This window comes from Chrysoperla carnea (assembly GCF_905475395.1).
Source record: "Chrysoperla carnea chromosome X unlocalized genomic scaffold, inChrCarn1.1 SUPER_X_unloc_78, whole genome shotgun sequence".
Taxonomy (NCBI): domain Eukaryota; kingdom Metazoa; phylum Arthropoda; class Insecta; order Neuroptera; family Chrysopidae; genus Chrysoperla; species Chrysoperla carnea.
The window spans coordinates 10,001-17,500 of NW_025408209.1; the positions used below are offsets into that span (position 1 = coordinate 10,001).

The 7,500-nt window shown below is 27.8% G+C and overlaps 2 non-coding genes across 2 annotated transcripts; both read left to right on the top strand.

Annotated features, from left to right (window-relative positions):
• Nucleotides 1-3,294: 3,294 nt before the first annotated feature.
• On the top strand, nucleotides 3,295-5,450 carry LOC123304672. Its single transcript, XR_006536671.1, has one exon. It is a non-coding gene; the product is annotated as a small subunit ribosomal RNA (ribosomal RNA).
• A 951-nt stretch (nucleotides 5,451-6,401) lies between these two features.
• On the top strand, nucleotides 6,402-6,556 carry LOC123304668. The gene has a single exon (XR_006536667.1). It is a non-coding gene; the product is annotated as a 5.8S ribosomal RNA (ribosomal RNA).
• The last annotated feature ends 944 nt before the right edge of the window (nucleotides 6,557-7,500 follow it).

Sequence of the window (7,500 nt, forward strand, 5' to 3'; positions counted from 1 at the left end):
GCCTGATTCCCATTGTGTATTGAAATTTTTTTTTAACCAATTAACTATTAATGTGAATTTGTACAATAAAAATTTTGTATTAATTCTGTAAATTATTATATATATTTGCATTATACAGTATTTAGAAGCATTTAAATGGATAAAAATTTTTTAGAAAATCTACATATGTATCACATGTATTATACCGGTACCCTGTCGCAATATAACATGTACGATTTGTATATAAAATAAAATGAAATTTTTTCCCTAAAATTTTTTAATGAATCCCGAAAAATTCTATATATTTTACCTTTATATAGTATTTAGGACTATTTAAAAGGATAAAATTTTTTTCGAAAATCTACATATGTATCACATGTATTATACCGGTACCCTGTCGCAATATAACATGTACGATTTGTATATAAAATAAAATGAAATTTTTTCCCTAAAATTTTTTAATGAATCCCGAAAAATTCTATATATTTTACCTTTATATAGTATTTAGGACTATTTAAAAGGATAAAATTTTTTTCGAAAATCTACATATGTATCACATGTATTATACCGGTACCCTGTCGCAATATAACATGTACGATTTGTATATAAAATAAAATGAAATTTTTTCCCTAAAATTTTTTAATGAATCCCGAAAAATTCTATATATTTCACCTTTATATAGTATTTAGGACTATTTAAAAGGATAAAATTTTTTTCGAAAATCTACATATGTATCACATGTATTATACCGGTACCCTGTCGCAATATAACATGTACGATTTGTATATAAAATAAAATGAAATTTTTTCCCTAAAATTTTTTAATGAATCCCGAAAAATTCTATATATTTTACCTTTATATAGTATTTAGGACCATTTAAAAGGATAAAATTTTTTTCGAAAATCTACATATGTATCACATGTATTATACCGGTACCCTGTCGCAATATAACATGTACGATTTGTATATAAAAAAAAAATATACATTTTTTTCTAAAAATTTGCATTAATTCCAAAAATTTTTTAATAATTTATTATAATTATTAATGTTTATTGAATAATTTATTATAATGCATAAATTTCATTTAATAAAATATGATAAAAGCAAAAAAAAATTTTTTTGGTCCCAAAATAAAAATTTTTAGCTGAAAAAAATTTTTTTTTAAAAATTTGTATTACGTTCAGCAGTCTCACACATATGATATAGTATGGTATAGTATAAGTTGTTTATTTTTCATACTGTCCGTGTATCATTCAACAAAGGTGGTGTAGAGTTGTATATGGCTTGGTATGACGTTGTTGCAATTCTATGGACACTATGATATTACGGATGCACAGATAGAGGAATAACACTTATCGTATATGTATCATTTATGTATGTTGACTGTGTAATGAATACTAAATATAATAAAATAATACACTTTTTAATAGAATAACATTTGTTTCATGTTTTAGTATGATATTAAATGGTATAGAATAGGTTGTTTATTTTTCATACTGTCCGTGTATCATTCAACAAAGGTGGTGTAGAGTTGTATATGGCTTGGTATGACGTCGTTGCAATTCTATGGACACTATGATATTACGGAATAACAGAAAGAGGAATAAAACTTATTGTATATGTATCATTTATAACGTACTTTTATGTTGACAAGAATGAATGTATATCTATATGAAATAGTGTATTTTGTGGTATTATGTTCAACAGTCTTACATATATGATATAGTATGATATAGTATAATTTGTTTATTTTTCATACTCTAAGTGTATCATTCAACAAAGGTGGTGTAGAGTTGTATATGGCTTGGTATGACGTCGTTGCAATTCTATGGACACCATGATATCACGAAAAAACAGAAAGAAAAATAACAATTATCGTATATGTATCATCTATATTATTATTGTATTTTGACTATGTAATGAATGCCAAATTTAAAAATATACACTTTCTTAATAGAATAACATTTATTTTAGTATAATATAAAATGATATTGAATATGTTGTTTAATTTTCATACTGTTCGTGTATTATTCAACAAAGGTGGTGTAGGTATGTATATGGCTTGGTATGACGCTTTTGCATGTCTATGGACACCATGATATTACGAAAAAACAGAAAGAAGAATAACACTTTTCAAATATGTATCATTTATATATTTTATTAACATGAACGCAAAATATACAAAATTATATATATATATATATACTCAAAATATTCTGGATGGTAATCAGTTTGGTTTATTTTGATATTTAATATTGTATTTTGGTTTTTTTGCTAGTAATGTTTCGAATATGTATATGCTGTTATTATTTTTTAGGTGTACATTGTATTAAATTGTTATCAATTATTTAATGTATGTATACAAAATAATAGCAAAAACATTTTCAATTATTATATAAAAAATTTTTTTTTTACACATGCTTATTAATATATGAAATTTTATCTCAGTTTTAATAAATATGTATTGAAATGAATAATAATACAATCTTATATATATTGATAATAGTCTGGATGGTAATCAGTTTGGATTATTTTGATATTAAATATTGTATTATTATTTTTGTAAAAAAATTAATGAGAATTTTGTAAAAAAACCTCTATATGTATATCTTTTTATATCAATATTTAAAAAAAATTTTTTTTTTATTAAATTATTGATTATAAATAGAATAACATATAAATTTTTTTGTCAAAGCAAGTTCATGGGTTATAAGTTTTAAACTTTACACTCCCATATGAGCACACAATATTTATATAAAAATTATTTTTATAAATAATATTACATTGACTCACCTCATACCAAGCGAGAATATTAAGTGTTATTATAACGTTTTTTATTTAAAATTAACTTTTTAAATAAAATTAAAAAATAAATGACGCTTTCAATCTAGCGACGAGTATGAGAAAATGTTTGAAATATTTTAAGACCCATTTGGTGATGGTCTGACAAAAATCATAATTATTATTTTTTTTTTTTATTCAATAATATTTATTATGAATAACATGTTATATATTTCTTTTTGTAAAAGCAAAAAAATTATATAAATGACATAATAAAATATATATTTGAAAAAGAAAAAAATTAATAATAATATATATATCTCATATGTTTTTTCTATTAATTTTAAAACAATAGAGATATAAAAAAAAAAAAATTTATATCAGTAATGGGTGAGACCATCTGATATTTAAAATGAAATTGTAATAATATTATTATATATTAATAATTATTGTATGAAAATTTTTTTTCTTATAATAAGAAAACAAAAATATCATGTATATTATTATATATTTAATATTATAAATACAAATAGTTCCCTGGTTGATCCTGCCAGTAGTCATATGCTTGTCTCAAAGATTAAGCCATGCATGTCTCAGTACAAGCCAAATTAAGGTGAAACCGCGAAAGGCTCATTATATCAGTTATGGTTCCTTAGATCGTACCCACATTTACTTGGATAACTGTGGTAATTCTAGAGCTAATACATGCAAACAGAGTTCCGACCAGAGATGGAAGGAATGCTTTTATTAGATCAAAACCAATCGGTGTAAATTTTAATTTGCATCGTTTAATTTGGTGACTCTGAATAACTTTAAGCTGATCGCACGGTCTCGTACCGGCGACGCATCTTTCAAATGTCTGCCTTATCAACTGTCGATGGTAGGTTCTGCGCCTACCATGGTTGTAACGGGTAACGGGGAATCAGGGTTCGATTCCGGAGAGGGAGCCTGAGAAACGGCTACCACATCCAAGGAAGGCAGCAGGCGCGCAAATTACCCACTCCCGGCACGGGGAGGTAGTGACGAAAAATAACGATACGGGACTCATCCGAGGCCCCGTAATCGGAATGAGTACACTTTAAATCCTTTAACGAGGATCCATTGGAGGGCAAGTCTGGTGCCAGCAGCCGCGGTAATTCCAGCTCCAATAGCGTATATTAAAGTTGTTGCGGTTAAAAAGCTCGTAGTCGAATCTGTGTCCTACACTGTTGGTTCAATGCTCGCATTGTTTAACTAGCATGTTATGTGGGACGTCCTACCGGTGGGTGGTACAGATTATGTATAAAGTATATTTTAGTGTTATTATTTATTTAATGCATTATATATATTTTTATTATGTAATTTGTCGTAAGTGTTTAACCGTTAAGAGCGGTGGCAGCCCCCAATTGCAATCCCGTCGCGGTGCTCTTAATTGAGTGTCGAGGTGGGCCGGTACGTTTACTTTGAACAAATTAGAGTGCTTAAGGCAGGCTCAAATTTTGCCTGAATATTGTGTGCATGGAATAATGGAATAGGACCTCGGTTCTATTTTGTTGGTTTTCGGAACTCCGAGGTAATGATTAATACGGACAGATGGGGGCATTCGTATTGCGACGTTAGAGGTGAAATTCTTGGATCGTCGCAAGACGGACAGAAGCGAAAGCATTTGCCAAAAATGTTTTGATTGATCAAGAACGAAAGTTAGAGGTTCGAAGGCGATCAGATACCGCCCTAGTTCTAACCATAAACGATGCCAGCTAGCGATCCGCCGAAGTTCCTCCGATGACTCGGCGGGCAGCTTCCGGGAAACCAAAGCTTTTGGGTTCCGGGGGAAGTATGGTTGCAAAGCTGAAACTTAAAGGAATTGACGGAAGGGCACCACCAGGAGTGGAGCCTGCGGCTTAATTTGACTCAACACGGGAAACCTCACCAGGCCCGGACACCGGAAGGATTGACAGATTGAGAGCTCTTTCTTGATTCGGTGGGTGGTGGTGCATGGCCGTTCTTAGTTGGTGGAGCGATTTGTCTGGTTAATTCCGATAACGAACGAGACTCTAGCCTGCTAAATAGACGTACTTTACCGGCATCTCAAGGCCCATCGGCTGTTTGTTTCCCATTTCATTCATTTTCATGTGTGTTATGTATTGTATTTATATATGCATGTATTTTTGAGATTTAACGATCAAGATTATATTTTGTATATATTGTGCTTTATGTTGCATATGTTATGGTGTATGGGTACGCAGTTTTTTGATGTGGTTTTTACTGCCGGCGTACAAATAATTCTTCTTAGAGGGACAGGCGGCATTCTAGCCGCACGAGATTGAGCAATAACAGGTCTGTGATGCCCTTAGATGTTCTGGGCCGCACGCGCGCTACACTGAAGGAATCAGCGTGTCCTCCCAGGCCGAAAGGTCCGGGTAACCCGCTGAACCTCCTTCGTGCTAGGGATTGGGGCTTGCAATTGTTCCCCATGAACGAGGAATTCCCAGTAAGCGCGAGTCATAAGCTCGCGTTGATTACGTCCCTGCCCTTTGTACACACCGCCCGTCGCTACTACCGATTGAATGATTTAGTGAGGTCTTCGGACTGGTACGCGGCAATATTTCTGATATTGCCGATGTTGCTGGGAAGATGACCAAACTTGATCATTTAGAGGAAGTAAAAGTCGTAACAAGGTTTCCGTAGGTGAACCTGCGGAAGGATCATTAACGATATATATAAAATATATTTATTTATATTTTTTGTATTGTTTTTAAATATTCCAAAAAATAAAAATATTATTGATAAGAAATATTTTTTTTAACAAAATAACATATTAATATGTAATTTTCTCAAAATATATAATAGTAATTATGTGTTAAAAGAGATTTATTTTGGTTATGATATCATATTAAAGTAATACGCCAAACTTTTTTTATACACATAATATATCTATACATATAATATAGAGAATATTATATAAATATTAATAATATATTTGTTACATATAAAATATTTTTATATTCAATATTATTATTATTATTAAACAATAATTATTAATAAAATCTATAAATAATTTCTCTTATAAAAAAGTGAAATTAAAAATAGAATATATTGAAATTATTTGTTTATATGTATATAATCTCTATTAAGAAAAATAAAATAAGATTATAATTGATATAATCTATATTTTTATTTTTCTATGTTATATAATAAAAATAAAGAAAACACAAGATAAAATTTTTTTAAAGAATAAAATTTATTTCAAATTTAAATTTCTTTATGTTTTGTCTTGATATTTCTTTTTTTTTATTAAAAGTTATTATGTTAAAAAACAAACCCATTTGTTTTGTACCATATTAATATTATATATATTTTTATGTAGAAAATAATTTATAAAAAAAAAATAAATACATTTCTATAAAATATACCAAATATTAATTATTATATCTAGCTAGCACTAACAAAAATATCAAAAATGTTATGTATATATTTATTAATACCATAATATCTTTAATTTATATATATATATTTAAAATAAAATATATAATTTATATTCTAGAAAAATTTTTTTATTTTAAAAGAATTTATAAAGATATATAAATTAATAATTTTATTTTTTATATTAAAAATAAAGATTATTATTAATAATAATACTTACATTTAAAATTTAAAAAGATTACCCTGGACGGTGGATCACTTGGCTCGTGGGTCGATGAAGAACGCAGCTAATTGCGCGTCAACTTGTGAACTGCAGGACACATGAACATTGACATTTCGAACGCACATTGCGGTCCTTGGATACTGTTCCCGGACCACATCTGGCTGAGGGTCGTATACATTATATTAATATAATAAAAGATTATTTTACATAAAATTTTTTTTATGAAAAAGAAATTTATCAATAATTAAAAAAGAAAATTTATTTTTTCATATTTAATTAAATTGATAAATAAAATTTTTATAAAAGAAATGTAAAATTATTTATATATGAATGTTTTACGCCAAATATAAGAAAAAAATAAATATAAAATGTTTTTAATAGCATTTAAAATTTATATATTTTTTATTATTTGTCGACATTTTTAAATTAATATATCAATATTATTTTTTATCATTTATATATAATATTATAAAACTTTATGTTAATAATAATATTAATAATAAATGATATTAATAATATATTTTTAAAATATTAAATAAAGAAGAATAAACAAAAATATTATATATTAATATTTTGTTATGGAATATTTTATTTGTAATAAAATTTTCAATATACTCGAAAAAAATTAATATATATAATTATTTATTTTTTATTTTCTTCTCTTTAGATAAATATAAAAATAATATTATATAATAATATTAAAAAAATTTGAGTATGAATAATTAAGAAAATTGTTTACTTATAAAATATAACAAAAACATAATATATAAAAAAAATTTTTGTTTTAATACTTCTAAAAACTTTTACGACCTCAGAGTAGGTGAGATTACCCGCTGAATTTAAGCATATTATTAAGCGGAGGAAAAGAAACTAACTAGGATTCCCTTAGTAGCGGCGAGCGAACAGGGATAAGCCCAGCACTGAACCCCGTGGCTGATAAACAGACACTTGGGGAATGTAGTGTTTAGGAAGATTCAATATAAACCTATTGTTATATAATACATCCAAGTCCATCTTGAATGGGGCCATATACCCATAGAGGGTGCCAGGCCCGTAGTGATTATTATTGATGATAGGTGAATCTTTCCTTAGAGTCGGGTTGCTTGAGAGTGCAG